At 44.7% G+C, this 15,034-nt stretch overlaps 1 non-coding gene and 1 pseudogene across 1 annotated transcript; one reads left to right on the top strand and one right to left on the bottom strand.

Annotated features, from left to right (window-relative positions):
* The first annotated feature begins 11,940 nt into the window (after window positions 1-11,940).
* On the top strand, window positions 11,941-12,047 carry LOC116748151. The gene has a single exon (XR_004348172.1). It is a non-coding gene; the product is annotated as a U6 spliceosomal RNA (small nuclear RNA).
* Window positions 12,048-13,550: 1,503 nt separating this feature from the next.
* LOC116747753 lies at window positions 13,551-13,990 on the bottom strand (annotated as a pseudogene).
* Window positions 13,991-15,034: the final 1,044 nt, after the last annotated feature.

Genomic DNA, 15,034 nt, shown 5'->3' with positions numbered 1-15,034 from the left:
TACCCTTGATTATTTGAAGGTTATTTGCATAATAACAGGATTTTGTTTGTTAAGAGTTCAGTGTGCCTGCTGTTTATTCCGCACTTGAAGTTATAATCCTGTTTGTGATATCGCAGTCGTCTCCACGGCAACCAACTGTGATTCAGCAAATTGAGGATTATGATGGGGATCAAGTGAGAACAAACAGGTGGTACAGGTGGAGGAGATAAACTCTCCAAAAATAAAGATTTTTTTTTTTAATTTCAGAACTTACTTTAAACTCTAAAGATATCCTTCTGAAAATACCCATTTCATCAAGGTTCTCATCAACCGTAAGCTGGGTGCTCACTGGGCTCACAGAGGGGGGCTAACCTGAATGGCACTAACTAACCTACCGAGACAGGTAAGAGCTGCCACTTTGACTTGTCACGATTTTGCTCGTAAAAATTAATAAGTGGTGGCAGCGAGTCTTTACGTTTCCCCAAACTGGCATTTCTCTGTCAAGCTGTCCTAAGCTTACAAAAGGGGATGGTCTCTAGACTTCTCTGAAGGTTAGAGATTATTTAAATCTATAGTTAGCTCATCTTCTAATCACAGTCAACTGGTAAGTGCCTCTTCCCCAAAGTCATCTGCTTGGAAATAACATGGCCCTGATTTTCATTTCTGTCTTGTGAGTCTGCACCAATTGTCCCTCGAGCACCCCCATGACAGCTATTAAATGGCCAGTAGAAGGCACAGGTATCAAACGGTGGGTCTATGTTTTCAGACTCTTCCTTCTAATAAAAGTTTTGTTCTGAAAAGTGGTTAGATTTTTTTTTCTGGTTTTATTTAATGTGTTGACCAGAGACTCGGGTTTGGGAAAACAAATTTTCCCATGTCCAGAGTTTCGAGACACATTCTCATTCAGCGTTCTGAAGGAGTGAATCCAGGTGATAAGATGGTGAGCCGGTGTCACCGATGGTCATTGACATTCTATACAACACACACACACAGTCACATGCCGCCAACACAGCTTAACACACTCACTCGGAACACTCAGAAGCCAAATCAGTCACCACGTCACATTCATAGGAATTCGGGTCAATCAGTTATGTCTCCAAGCTTGCCCTGTGAATCCAAAGGTCAACACAGGGCCACACTCATTTATCAGAACGCTTTCATCGCTTTCATAATGCTTAGTGGCAGGCTGTCGGACAAAGCATAGGGAATTCCAGCAACATTTACAGTGGTTTTTAGGGGCTAAATTGTGTCCTGCCCCCCTCCCAATTCGTATGTTGAAGTCCTAGCCCCCAGTCATCTCCGAATGTGACTGATTTGGAGATGGGATCTTTAAAGAGGGAACTAAAGGTACAATGAGGTCACTGGGGTGGGTCCTGATCCCACAGGAAAAGTGTCCTTATAAGAAGAGGAGATCAGGACACAGACACACACAGAGGGGCGACCACGTGAGGACACAGGGAGGAGACGGCCGTCTACACGCCCAGGAGAGAGGCCTCAGGAGGAACCAGCCCCACCCACACCTGGATCTCAGATTCCAGCCTCCAGGACTGGCAGGAATACACGTCTGCTGGGTTTAAGCCGCCTCGTCTGTGGTGCTTTGTTACGGCAGCCCCAGCAAACACGTACAGTGGTCAATATTGTTTCGGGGGCATGATCTCCATAAGACTCTTTTTGTTTGCTTTTCTCCATCCCGTATGTGGGTATTTTACATGGTGAAAAGTGGTGATGTCCCACGTTGTGGCCAGAGTGTTTGTGGAATGGTGCGAGGAGAGGGCAGGGCAGGTTAGAGGAAGTCTTTCTGATTCCATGACGAATCTTCAGCTTCTAGAATTCGTGCCAAGGTGTTCCAGTTGTCTTCTGCAGCGCGCTTGTGATCTGAACTCATAATCTGACTGCCTTCTCTTGGGAAATCGGCAGCAGGCCATCCTACACTTGTCTCCGCAAAGACCACCTGGAAGTTCAATTTTCAGCTACGAAAAAGGACACCAGGAGCTCTGCTTAGATCCTGAAAAACATTTAAAGTTGATCCCATGTATAAGCTGTGTTGTCTCTTCAAGAACATTATACTATTCCGGTGTGATGTCTTGGAGGACATGGGTGGGGGCATGAATGATCCCGTGGGGCCTATAGGCCATTCTGAACATTTTTAGACTCCATCCTAACGTGAAAAAAAAGACATACTGAAAGGATTTTGAGCAGCATAATGGCACAATCCAAGTTTTGTTTTAAAAATGTCCCTCAGACTTTCTTGAAAACAGTGGATTAGGGACAAGCAAAGGGGGATTAGACCTACCAAGATAAGGGTTTTCTGCAACAGTACAGGCAGGAGACAGTGGATTGAAGTTGGGGGTCTGCAGTAGAAATTAAGAACCTGAACGAAGCTGAAAAGAAGTACACACACACAAACCTATGTACGCACACAGTATTTGGATATTTGAGTCCAAGGAGCCTGCTGATTCTGCATGAGAAGTGATGCAGGAGGGGAGGAACGCTGGTGAGGAGAGCAATCACTTCCATCCTGAACACGACGGAGTTTTCGGTGCCTACGAGACACATGTGCCACGTGTTCAGTTGTCAAGGCTGGTTCTCTGAATTCTGAGTTGAAGGCAAATGGTTGGAACCTGCCAGTTAGGTGATAATCACGGATCTGAGTTGGGGAGAGAGGGAAGGCTGAGAACAGGATGTGACTGAGATGAAGGAAGGGGTCAGGTTTATAAGTACTGGAAAGAATTGCGTGAACACCTCGTGTCCGAGGAAAGGAAGTAAAACTTGGGGACCTGGGTATCTACCAGGCTGGCACGCAACCAGATCAGCTCGTAGCCTTTTAAGGATGTTTGTACTTCTTGAATAGCTTTCAGTAGAATCGTGCTGCTTAGAAATGGGTACCATAAAGTACCCACAGACTTATTGTGTGTGACAGATAAAATTACAATTCCAAGGGGCCTGTGCTTTATCCTTCTTTGTCTCTATAACTACATAACCAAATAGCGTTATTAGATAAAGTTGTCATATTACCTTTCAGACTAGAAAATAAAAAGCCATACACCTTCCTCAAACCTGATAGACAACCCCAAGTTAGTGGTGGGAAATCCTCGCGTAGCCTTGATGAATCCAGCACAGTGGACGTGTGATTCTGCGTAAAGTTACGAGGACGGATTGGGAAAACCCTCCAAAGTTCCTTCCAAGCCTAGGACTTTAAGAATTTAGGTCATTATAGGTTCGACACTAAAGTAGGTCAGGTAAGAGCAATCATAGCACTATTTTGGTTTTTGATGGAGTGAAGGTGTGGGGTACAGAGAGATTTCTTTTTTACCAGTTACCGTCCTGGGTAACTTAGAGTATAATAGATTTTCTAATGTGTCCCTGGAAGATGGAAGCCTTTGAAGAAATATCAGAAAAGTCCATTCTTATCAGTGTGCTTTGCAGAGGTGCAAAAGTCAAGACGGATTGGGTCAATCTAGAAAATAATTGGGAATACTGTAGATATATATAGATATAGATATATGGAATACAGTATACCTATTGTATATATATTAGGAATACAGTATATTGCATTAGGTATACAGTATATATATTGTATATATATTAGGAATACAGTATATATATTGTATATCTACATACACAATTGTCACCCCTTATCCACGAGGGACACGTTCCAAGACCCCCAGTGAATGCCTGAAACCACGGGTAGTACCAAACCCTATATGTATGATGTTTTTTTCCTATATGTACCTATCTACAATAAAGTTAAGTTTATAAATCAGACACAATCAGAGAATATTCAAATTGCCAGCATCACTAGTCTTGTGCTTTGGAGCCATTATTAAGTAAAATAAGGGTGTCTTGAACACAAGCACTGGGATACAGCGACATTGATCTGATAACTGAGTGGGCAACTAAGTGACTAACAGGCAGGACAGAGAGATGATGGCGGGGGGCACTGTGGTAAGAAAAATACTAAAACATGTGTTAATAACTTTCACAATCTGTTTGTTCCAGCACATGCCCAATTAGAATTGTTTTATGGGACTCTAATACAATATTTAATTTTATTCGGAACTGCTTTCGAGGCCAATTCTGGAATAATCATTTAGAAGAGCACATTTTATATACAAGCTGGTAAAGGATCTCAATCCTGGGGAAAAAAAAGGTACAAAAAGCCCTTCAAGAAGACAATGAACTTACTGAAAATATTTATTCTAAAATGTTTACATTTGTTGTAGAAAATCTGGAAAATTGAGAAATATGAAAAAGGAAACAAAGTTACCCTACTTGGAAAGACACAAAGGAAGCTTCTGGGTGTCTCGTTACCCTCTAGCTCTTGAAAAGCACTTCTCTAGACACCCCAATACTTATCTTTAATGTAGCAAAGTCCACCTTAAAAAATTATACTACTTTCAGAAATATGCACAAACTCCATAAGGACCTTACAGGAGAATAATTGCACGGAATACCTCCCTGCCCATTACATTCTCATTATTTTGCAATCCACTTCTACATAGCCTATACATCTAACAAAACATTCTTGTCATTTTTGTTTTAAACAGTGAATGCTTCTTAAAAGACACTTGAACAACATGGATACTTTAAAGAAAGCTATTTTATATTTATCCAGACATTTACACTTTTGCTTTCTATTCTTTTCTTTAGCATAACTGGGCTCTTATTTGGTATTTTTTCCTTCTTTCTGCAGACGTTTTATTTTTGTATTTTTTAGCCTGTCTTGTGGAGTGGGTCTACATTTTCATTGTACCTGAAAACGTCTTTATTCCACTTTCAGTTTTGAAGGATATTTTCACGGGATCTGTCATTCTAAGTTGACACTATTCTTTCATCACCTTGAAGATACCTTTCCATTGCTTCTGGCCTCTTTGTTTCTTCTGGCGAAAAGTCAGCCGTAATTCAGAATGTCACGCGCTCGTGTATGATGCGTTTTTTTGTTCCCTAGCTGCTTTCGAGATTCACTCTGCATCTTTGGTATTCAGGGTTGTCTAGGAAATTGTCAGGTGTCATTGCCTTTGTGTTTCTCCTGTTTGTGGTTTGCTGAACACCATCCATCTATGCGTCAACATCGTTCATCGATTCTGGAAAGTTCCCAGTTATTATGTCTCCAAATCCTCCTTCTGCCGCCATTCTTGTTCTTTCACTTCCGACTCCAACAGAAAGTCTGAAAACTGAAATGCAAATAGAAGAGAGACTGGGGAAGCGGAGAAGAGACCTTCTGAGGCCTGTGGGGCAATACACTAGCTACCCTGTGACTCACGTCACTGGTGACCTCAGAAGTTTTCAGGACAGTGTTGGAACTTCATCTTGAGTCAGGCCTGGGATCTGACTCTGGTAGGGCGCCAGAGATATCCCTGTGCTTTTCCGTGAAGTGCACAGTTCTCTTAACCGTGAGATCGGTCTCTCCACTTACCATCAGGATGCTATTCGGGGTGTCTGTTTGCTCTGTCTCTCACATTGGAGAAGTCCCCCCACCCTGTGACACTGCCTTTGTCTTTGGAGGGCTGCTGTCTAATACCCTGTGAAGCCCAGGCATGCCCGAGTACACTTTGCATCAGATCCACTGCCCTGATCCCTACCTTCTGAAAGAGGCTGCCTTGAACCTGGGCGAGAACTCATGGTATTTATCTCCTCTCTCTTCCCACCTCACCCACATGGAGCAGACTATGTCTTTCCTCTGCAGAGATTCTTGGGACACACTTAGCAGGTGGTCGAAGTATGTACTGAGACTAGGACTCCCTCATGTTTCCCATCGAACACGTCAGCCCACACGCTTTAAAACTGTACTCCTCTTTGCTCCTTACCCACACCTACAACAGGGTCCTCGCACCCTGACCACTTCCACAAAGATCAAAGCCGACAGGAGTCTTGTCTTTCCTGGAAGGAGCTTGCTACTTTTTGGAATTTAGTTTCTTGTGTTCCTCTGTGTCCTGAGCTTTTCGCGAATCTTTTTTTATAATAAAAAATGATGATTTTTTTGAAAAGTGTGTTTCGAACATAAGTTTGATTATGAGGGTGAGAGCGCTGTTCTGTCCTGAAATGGAAGTAGGCGTTCTAACAGTTATAGTTAATTCTGGTGTTTAATTAGGGGGAAATGAATTTTATTGTTCCCTAAGTAGCCAACCCAGATATTCATTACTTTGCACCAGGTTGTCTAAAACACACGTGCCTTTTTTGTGTGTTTCTTCTTGTGCCTCTTACTTTTATCAGTCAGTCTCTCCGTGGCTGTTCTCATATCACACTGTTTAAATAATTGCAGATTTACACGCGGGACAATTCGTTCTCCCTCTCCCATCCTCCACTGCCCTTCTTCCCGAAATTGCCAGGACGCTTTTGTGCATTTATTCTTCCAGATGAGCAGAAGAATAATTTTGTGACCCGAGAAACAAACCCCAAAATTCCATGGTGACGTTCATTAGCTTTGTGTCAAACATACATTCATTTTGAAAAAAAAAAAAAAAAAATAGCACGTGCCAAGGGGGAAAGGGGGGTGTGGGATGAACTGGGAGATTGGGATGGACATATATACACTATGGATACTATGTATAAAATAGATAACTAACGAGAACCTACCGTAGAGCACAGGGAACTCTACTCAGTGCTCTGTGGTGACCTAAATGGGAAGGAAATCCAAAAAAGAGGGGATGTATGTATACATACAGCTGATTGACTTTGCTGTACAGCAGAAACTAACACAACATTGTAAATCAACTATACTCCAATACGAATTAATTTAAAAAATAACATGTAAACACTATTGAATAATCTCATCCAGAAACATACTGCATTTCTTCATTTATTTTGGCCTGTTTCTCTACACCCTCCATTACTCTTTGTATTTTTCTTGATAAAGAATTTAGTTTTGAAAAAAGAACAGTGGAGAACAGAGAAATTTATTACGTGAGGAGTCAGTTGGACACATCTATATGCCTAAGGCAGCCTTGGTGAAAAACACTCAGTCTCCTGTCTGTGTTAACTGCTTCCTCTCCCCTGTTTAACCTTATGGTACCATGGACACTTCTGCTTTGCTTTTCACCTTCTCACTCCAATCCCAGGCCCCACGCACGTTTGTCTATGACCACTTTCTTCTTTTCATTGAGTAAATGAGATTTTTTTTTCTTACATTAGCATTGAATAACGAATCCCAATGGTCCATTTTCCAGAAATAGAAAAAAAAATTTACCCCATAATACTTGAAGATTCCATATCCTGATATGCATTTTAATAGGAAAATGGGGACGGCCTGGTAATATACAACAGTTAGAACGTTCACGACAAATGAAGAAAAATGGACGTGACTGGTAACTCCATGACCTTGTAAAATGTTGAAAGTGTATTTCTCCCTGAATTCCTTGCTGAGGGTTATCGTTGTTAAGGTCTGGCACTGAAGAAGAGCTACTGCACTGTTTTGTGTTCTTAAAGGCTATTATCACGCACAAAGCAGGAGCTAAAGAATGGGAAAAAAAAAAAAAAGATATTACCAAAGTTTCTGAGCTGACATCCACCTCTCAGGACTGACATAACATACACTCAAATGTGGACATCAATTAGAAACCACTGCGAAAGTGTATTCACTAGATCTTAACTAATTAGAGGCATACGAAATCACCCAAATTGGTAGGTCTGACCCAGCATCAGTACAGACGTTTTCTCACGCTGTGTATGCCCCAGAAAGACATGTGTGTACCATAGCACACCATTTTCATAGCAAGGCTGGAGTGGGCTGGGTTCAAATACATAATCAAATTTTAGAGGAAGTGAAATCATTTTTAAGTTGCTGCTGTAAACACAGAGAATTAATACCCACACTGTAGTCGAATATATATCGATGTTTTCAGGCAAGGATATATTTTTGTTTTCAGTGCAAAAGGCCCGTAAGGTGTTATTAGATATGGTGAAAACAATAATCTTTTTCAAGAACTGCAAAGACGCCAGACTTCATTAGTTTCACATCACAGAGAAAAATGCTGGAGAAGGAAATTGGAGTCAGAATCCTGACATAGATTCTGAGCACATTGGGCATACCTGAACATAAGTAGAAGCTTCTGTCTAGCTGTCCAGGCAGACGTTTTTAGGTAGGGAAGAGATTTATCTTATGGAAGTGAATATTTTTTCTCAGTGTTTTATTCTTCTTTAGGGTAGAACTCATTCTTTCTGCCTCTTTTCATTGCTCTTGGCTTGGCCTTTGTGTTTCTTTCCACTCAGCGCCTGTGAATGCCTTGAAGTTTGTTCTCTATTATTTGGTTGTGTAATCAATATTGTAACAATCGTGCAAATACTAAACAGCCGTATCTAAAGCATATCACAGAGGAGGAAACTGGCTACCCTCTTTGCTCTCCAAGACTCGATTCCCTATAGGGGCCATCAGCAGACAGTTTCTGTAAAGGGCCGGTTAGTGAATATTTTAGGCTTTGAGGGCTGTAGAGCCTCTTCATAATTTCTCAGATCTACCATTGCAGGATGGAAGCAGCCACAGGCAACACAGGAACAACTGGGCTTGGTTTTATGCCAATACAACTTTATTTACAAAAACAGCGGCAGGCTGCATTCAGACTCGTGCCAGAGTTTAGGAGCCCTGCCCTAGAGAGAAGCACAGCCCTCCCTTCCCACTCTGCCCTCATCTTTTTTTTTTTTTTTTTTTTTGAATGAGGAAATATAGACCATGTTAGAACCTACAGATTGTCTTTTGTTTCAGGGCCTGTAAAGTCATAGGTGTAGAAGTCTGAGGCAAGGAGCATGAATGATCAGATTGAGTTGGCTGTTGGACAGTAGGGCTTCCTGGTGACTGTGGCTACTGGAAGCGTGAGTGGCTGCCCAAGTTGAAAGGACTCTGAGAATATACAAAGTCGTGTTGCACGTGTAGATGGCATGGGGGTAAACAAGTGTGTGTGTGCATGTACCACCCTCCGCCCCTGCGCCAGGATCTACCTGGAAATGAATAAACACGGGGGCGCACTAGGGTGCCTGCAGGAGCCCAGTATCCAGCAAACCTCAAGTCAGCCATGTAGCACAAACCTGAAATTGGAGAAGGCAACGCACCTGTTGATGTTGCGACCATAGAGCAGTGCCGAGGTGGGCCTCTTCTCCTTCTCCACCTCCTTCCCGTAGCTCTGCTCTGTTCCCTCTGCACCCACTGCTCTGTTGATTCCGCTTCTGCCTGTTTTCCTCTGCGGCCACCGTCCCTAACGTACAGGGACTTCTCCTGGTGTTCAGGATACAAAGGACTTGACGACGCGTTTATAGGAGGCTAGGAAAATTTTGTCTGGGTGGAAAAAGAATGACTGATGGGTTAAAATACTTGAAGCAACCACTGCTCGGCACGTGCATACTGATGCTTCCCCAAACGTTCTCACTTCTTCTGTTTTCCTCCGAACCCTCAACAACATGGCATCCGTGTCAGCCAGCGTGAGAAGGGCGCCCACACACGGTTGATCAGTAGCCTTGCACAGATGCAGCTATTTTTGGTTTTCTACAGCCAGCGGGCAGTCATGCAGGCATTCAGAGGCAGGCTCAAACAGCCTAAGCTTCAGCCTGGCTCCCATCTCTATCCTCAGCCCAGATCTGGCTTCAGGACTCTGGACCAATATCCAGCTGCCCACCACGCATGTCCCCGTCAAACCCCATGTGTGTCAAAGACAGTTTGTCGTTGTCCCTGGCACTGCTTCCCTAAGGAAGGGCCAAGGGAAGGATCCAGCAGTTACCTTTTGCAGTTTCTAGAGGATGCCCTCATCCCTCACCTCATGGCCCCCTTCTCCTCCTGCAAAGCCAACACCATACCATCTGCATCTCTCCCCGATTCTGACGCCCCTGCCTCATTTTTTCAATCCTAAAGACCCCTGGGATGACTTCGGGGCACCTGGATAATCCAGGACCATCTCCTCATCTCAGGGTCTTTGCCCTGATCCCATCTGCAAAGCCCCTTTTACCATGTAAAGTGACATATTCACAGGTTCCAGAAATTAGGACTTGGACATTTTTATCTCACTCGCCACACTTCCCAAGCCCGGTATTAATCCTAGATTGTGCTTGTCTCTAATATCCCTCGAGTCTGCTCTCTTCTCTCTGCTTTTATGTCTACAGCCCTGGGCTTCATCCAGAGTCTCAGCTCCTCCCACCTGGATTGCCACTAACTTCCTCACTCGTCGTCTTTCTCCAGTGTACTTTCCATCTGGCTTTCAGTGTGTTTCTCCAACATTCCAGTCACTCTCATCGCTGTAACTTGGATCACTCTGCTGCGGGAAGTTCTCCCAAGTGACGCCCTTGGCCTTCTACGTCCTAACTCTTCATCTGCAGTCTGAGGGTTGGCAGCTTCCAGCCCTACCTGCAGCCTCACCCATGAGTCTCTGCTGAGTTTTGCTGGCTCACACTTCTCTGTCTTTGCTTCTGCCCTTTCTTCTGTCCGAACCACCCTTCCCACATTCTTTATCCAACTCCTCCTCTTTCAACAAAACTCCCTTCAATATAGTCTGCCTTCACTAAACCTTACCGAACCCTAATTATTTAGCTGCCCCTTCGCAGCTCTTTCCCAGCATCCTGACCACACCATGCTAGTTGTCATTATACCACGTTATGATTTGTTATTTATTTGTCCCTTTCCACTTCTAGACTATAAAGTTACTCAGGGGAAGGCGGGCATATTATTTGACTTTTTTTTTTTTTTTAAGCCCTGGAGCCTCACACAGTGCCTGGCTGGCACGTAAGAGGTTACTTAACATGTCTGTGCAAAGACTAAATCCGTGACAGAACGGCATGAAACTAGAAGTCAACCACAGAAGAAGAAATGAGACTAAGACGAAACAACATCCTACTAAAGACTAAATCCTTGAAATCATCAATTAATTTATGATTTGAATTTTTTTTTTTTTTTTGGCCGTGCCGCATGGCTTGCGGGATCTTAGTTCCCCAACCAGGGATCGAACCCTGGGCCCCTGCAGTGAAAGCACCAAGTCCTAACCACTGCACCGTACTGGAATTTCCTCATCAATTAATTTACAAATGCACTTCTCTCCTTGCTTCTCACCCTCACCCGGAACACAACCCATGGGGAAGGCGTGTGCTTTATTAACGTCCCTGTTTGCTTTCATCCATTTGTTCAACAACAAGTGTTGGCAGAGTGACAGCGAGAGACCCGCAGTGGTGTGCGTTGTGGATTCTCTGACTGGAAACCCTCCCTCCCTTAGACTGGTGTCCAGTAGCAGACTTGTCCCGCACCCCTGGTCCCCATGTTGGTCAAGGGCACCGCCACAAGTGCTCTGGCTAGGAAGGTGGGGTACTTCCTTCGCTCTCTCTTGCTCGACACCAGTGTAGAGTCGATCTCTGGGTTCCATTCCTCCAGCTCCTGAAAGCTCTTCAACCCACCCATCTCCCTCTATGACCATGACCCCCACCTAAACCACCTTGCTCATCCTCAGGAAGATGGTCCCTAGATCCACTCTGGCTTACGGGAGAGATTCTGAAACCTGCAAAAGCCACCCCTCTGCTCTCTTCCTGTTACGCTTGAAGCACTTGTCACAATGGCCCTGTGACACTGCATGACATGGGCTTCCACTCCTGTTCCAGCTTCATTTGATGGAATACTCTCTCTCACTCCCTTGGCCCCCAGGGCTTCGGTCTGGCTTTCAGCTCCCAAAGTAGCCAGCCTCTTCCTGCCTGGTGTGAGAGAGAACTGGTCAGCTCGGGTACCATAACAAAACACCATAGGTTAAGCGGCTTCAACAATAGAAGGTGATTTTCCCACCGCTCTGCAGGTTGGAACTCCAAGATCGACGTGCCAGATGACTTGGTTCCTGGTGAGGACCCTCTTCCTGCCTTGCAGAGGGCCACCTTCTTGCTGTGTCCTCACACAGTGGAGGGAGAGAAGGAGAGAACTGTGGGAGACATTGATCCCATCAAACCATGACTTCATTTAATTTTAATTACCTCCCGCAAAACCCCATGTCCAGATACAGCCACATGAGTATGCTCGCCTCGGCAGCACATATACTAAAATTGCAACAATACAGAGAAGATGAGCACGGCCCCTGTGCGAGGATGACTCGCAAATTTGCGAAATTCGCGAAGCGTTCCATACTTGTACTAGCTGCCGTAAGACAACCCTTGTTCCTTCGTGGACCCTCCTCTTTGAGGCTTGCATGCTTAAGGATCCCAAACGACTAAGAAATTTTAAAAAAAAGAAGACTGTCATTCATACCATTCACACCTAAAGAATTTTATCTGTTTAGTGCATGAACTTCTCCTGCTACACAGAAGTAACAATACGGTAGTCAGTTTTGTATTTGGAAATGTATTGGTAGCAGGGATGTTTTCACAATTTTCAGAGATTATGCATTCTTCATGAATACTTTTGTACGGCTGCTTGAAAATATGCATTTCCAAACTTGCAGTATAGGTGTGAACAACGTGAAAAACAAACAAACAAATACGGTCACATTACGGCGATATACAGTCCCATGTGAATTTGGTGGGGTACAAGTCATTCATGGCACGTAGCTTAGACAGTTAGCTCACCAAATCTCATGTGCTCAGCTGTATTTCCTAGACCACCGTGTAAGGAGGTAGCGCCAGGGGACTAGTTTTGCCTGCTGAGCTGTGAGCAGAGCCACACATGTCATGTCCAGGTGCAGATGGCAAGTAGCCAGTACATGTCCTCCTTCCCTCTCTTCCCTGCAAGGTGTTTCTGGAGGCCACGTGTTCCAGATAACGTAGCTCCAGGGCACAGGGAGACCCCATGACTCCCATCAGACTGTGATGTAAGAAATGGAGCTCTGCTTTGGGACGACCTAAGGGGTGGGATAGGGAGGGAGGGAGGAGGCTCAAGAGGGAGTGGATATGGAGGTATATGTATACATATAGTGATGCACTTTGTTGTACAGCAGAAACTAACACAACATTGCAAAGCAATTATACTCTAATAAAGATATATATATATATATATATATATATATATATATATATATATATATAAAGAAATGGAGCTTTGTAGCAATTTGCCCCTGATATTTTATGGATTATTTTTTTAGCAGCATAACCTAGCTTATCCTGACTACTACATGTCTCAAGGCCGTTGGCATGCTGACGCCTCCACCCAGAATGTCCTTCGCTTCTTCTCCTCTCAGTTATCGTTTGGGTCTAAAGTCACATTCTCTAGGTTTTTTCCTCTGTCCTCCCAGCCTTTCTCAGGCCACCCTGCTTTACTTCCCCAATGCCTGCACCTTGCGGGATGCCTTCTCTCTCGTAACCACGTATCTTACTGCACTCTATCCTCCCAGCTCCTAGCTCATTGCCTACACTTGCTTGACCCTCCATAAATGTTCAACTTCTTAGTAGCATGTGCTCAGAAAATACTGAATGAGTGGATGCAGGAATAAATGAGGGAATAGAACACGGTGATTCTGTGATCTAACCACACATCTGCTCGGATCTGAGTGGGGAGATCAGAGTGTGCACCTTTAAGTCAAGTCAGCACTTTTAAGGCCACAAAAGCCGTCCAACTTGATTACAGGTAGACCTTTTTTTGGGGGGGGGCATGTAAAAGATCTTAGTTTATTAATCCTCTCATAAAAGGCTGCTCACATCTCCACCGATACAGCCACGGCAGAATCTTTACTCCTCTTGTTGCCAGCACCAACACTGGCCTCTGCAGTCCCCCAGACTTTCTTCATTCTGTTCTTGAGTTTCTTTCGCTGTTTTCTGGACCTCTTTTTCTTCTCATACAGGCCATGTCTTGCAGCCTGGGTTTGGGCTCATTCTTCTCCAGGTAATCCAAGGCATCATAAACCATGTCAAAGCCAGTTGTCTTGCCACCATCAAAATGGGTTGTGAATCCAAATACAAAGATGACATCTGGTGCGGTCTTGTATATGCATTTCGGCTAGTTTTTTTTCCCCAAATTTTTGTCTCAGGTCCTGTTGCCTTCCCAGGGTGAAGGACATCGATGCCCGTTTGTTTCCACTGAAGTAGTCAGTCGGTCATGAACTTCCTGGTCCTGGATAGTTACTGTGTCGTTCATGATGGCGGCTGATCTTCAAACAGCCTGGGAGGACAAGAGCACCGGTAGGCCTTTGGAGGGATGGGATTCTGAAGATGGAGACCCAAGTGAGGAGAAATAAAAGGATGCATTCCCTCTAAGCCAAGGGCAGGATCCTATAAAGAAAATCACTACATATGCCCACAGCTTTACCACAATCACTATGATTATCAGGTTTTCTTAGGTATCTGTTACCAGAAAGGCAGGAAAATGCTCCGCGTTTCTCACACTTTCCTCCATCACCGTGATACCCCCGTGCATGCCTGAGTGTCATTCAGTGGGCTTGAATCAATACCCGCTGAAGATGAAACCAGCAATTGTGTCACCCGCGGCTCCGCAGAGATCACCCTTGGTTTCTCGTCCTCGGCCAAAATATACACTGGGTCTCTCTTTGCTTTTGTGCTGTGGCTGGCATGTCGCTGCCAGCACCACTGCTTTCTGCCCACCAGCCGCGAGATCTCGTGACGTCCTAGACACATTCCTTTGGTGTCTACCAGCGTCCCCCAAAGCGGAGATAATCCAGCCTGAATGTGCACTCAGCACCGGAACGGCCGCCCTGGGTTTGGCTGGCAGCCCCCGAGCAGACCTTTTGTATCTGCGTCCCTTTGATGGACAGGCGCTGCGGATTCCCGGGACCCAGCTCCCAGAAAGGAACTCAGCAGGGAAGGGGGACTGCTAAGTATCCTTCCAACCTGAAGGTAAAAAACACAAATGAGAAGAGAAGGAACTGGGGCAAAGCTTCTGACAGAGCTGATACGTTTTCGTGGGAGAACAATACCCGGTTACGGGGACGCAAGACCTGGTATTTTGCTGTCGGCCTCATTAATCAGAGAAGCACCAGCCCGGCCGTGGTGATGCCAGTTCCCCAACCCGTTGCTGCGGGTTTTAACTTTTGTCCTGATGTCTGAGGCTGACGTGTGATCCCAGGGCTCTCAGGGCAGGCATGTGATCCCCGGGCAGTGTCACTCTATAAATAACACGCTGTGCTGGGAATAGCACACTTCTTCATTCCTCCTGCCAGAGACG

Source organism: Phocoena sinus, chromosome X (assembly GCF_008692025.1).
Source record: "Phocoena sinus isolate mPhoSin1 chromosome X, mPhoSin1.pri, whole genome shotgun sequence".
Classification (NCBI taxonomy): Eukaryota; Metazoa; Chordata; class Mammalia; order Artiodactyla; family Phocoenidae; genus Phocoena; species Phocoena sinus.
Note: the sequence above shows the minus strand (reverse complement) of the source record. Positions and strands in the feature narration are given on the sequence as shown.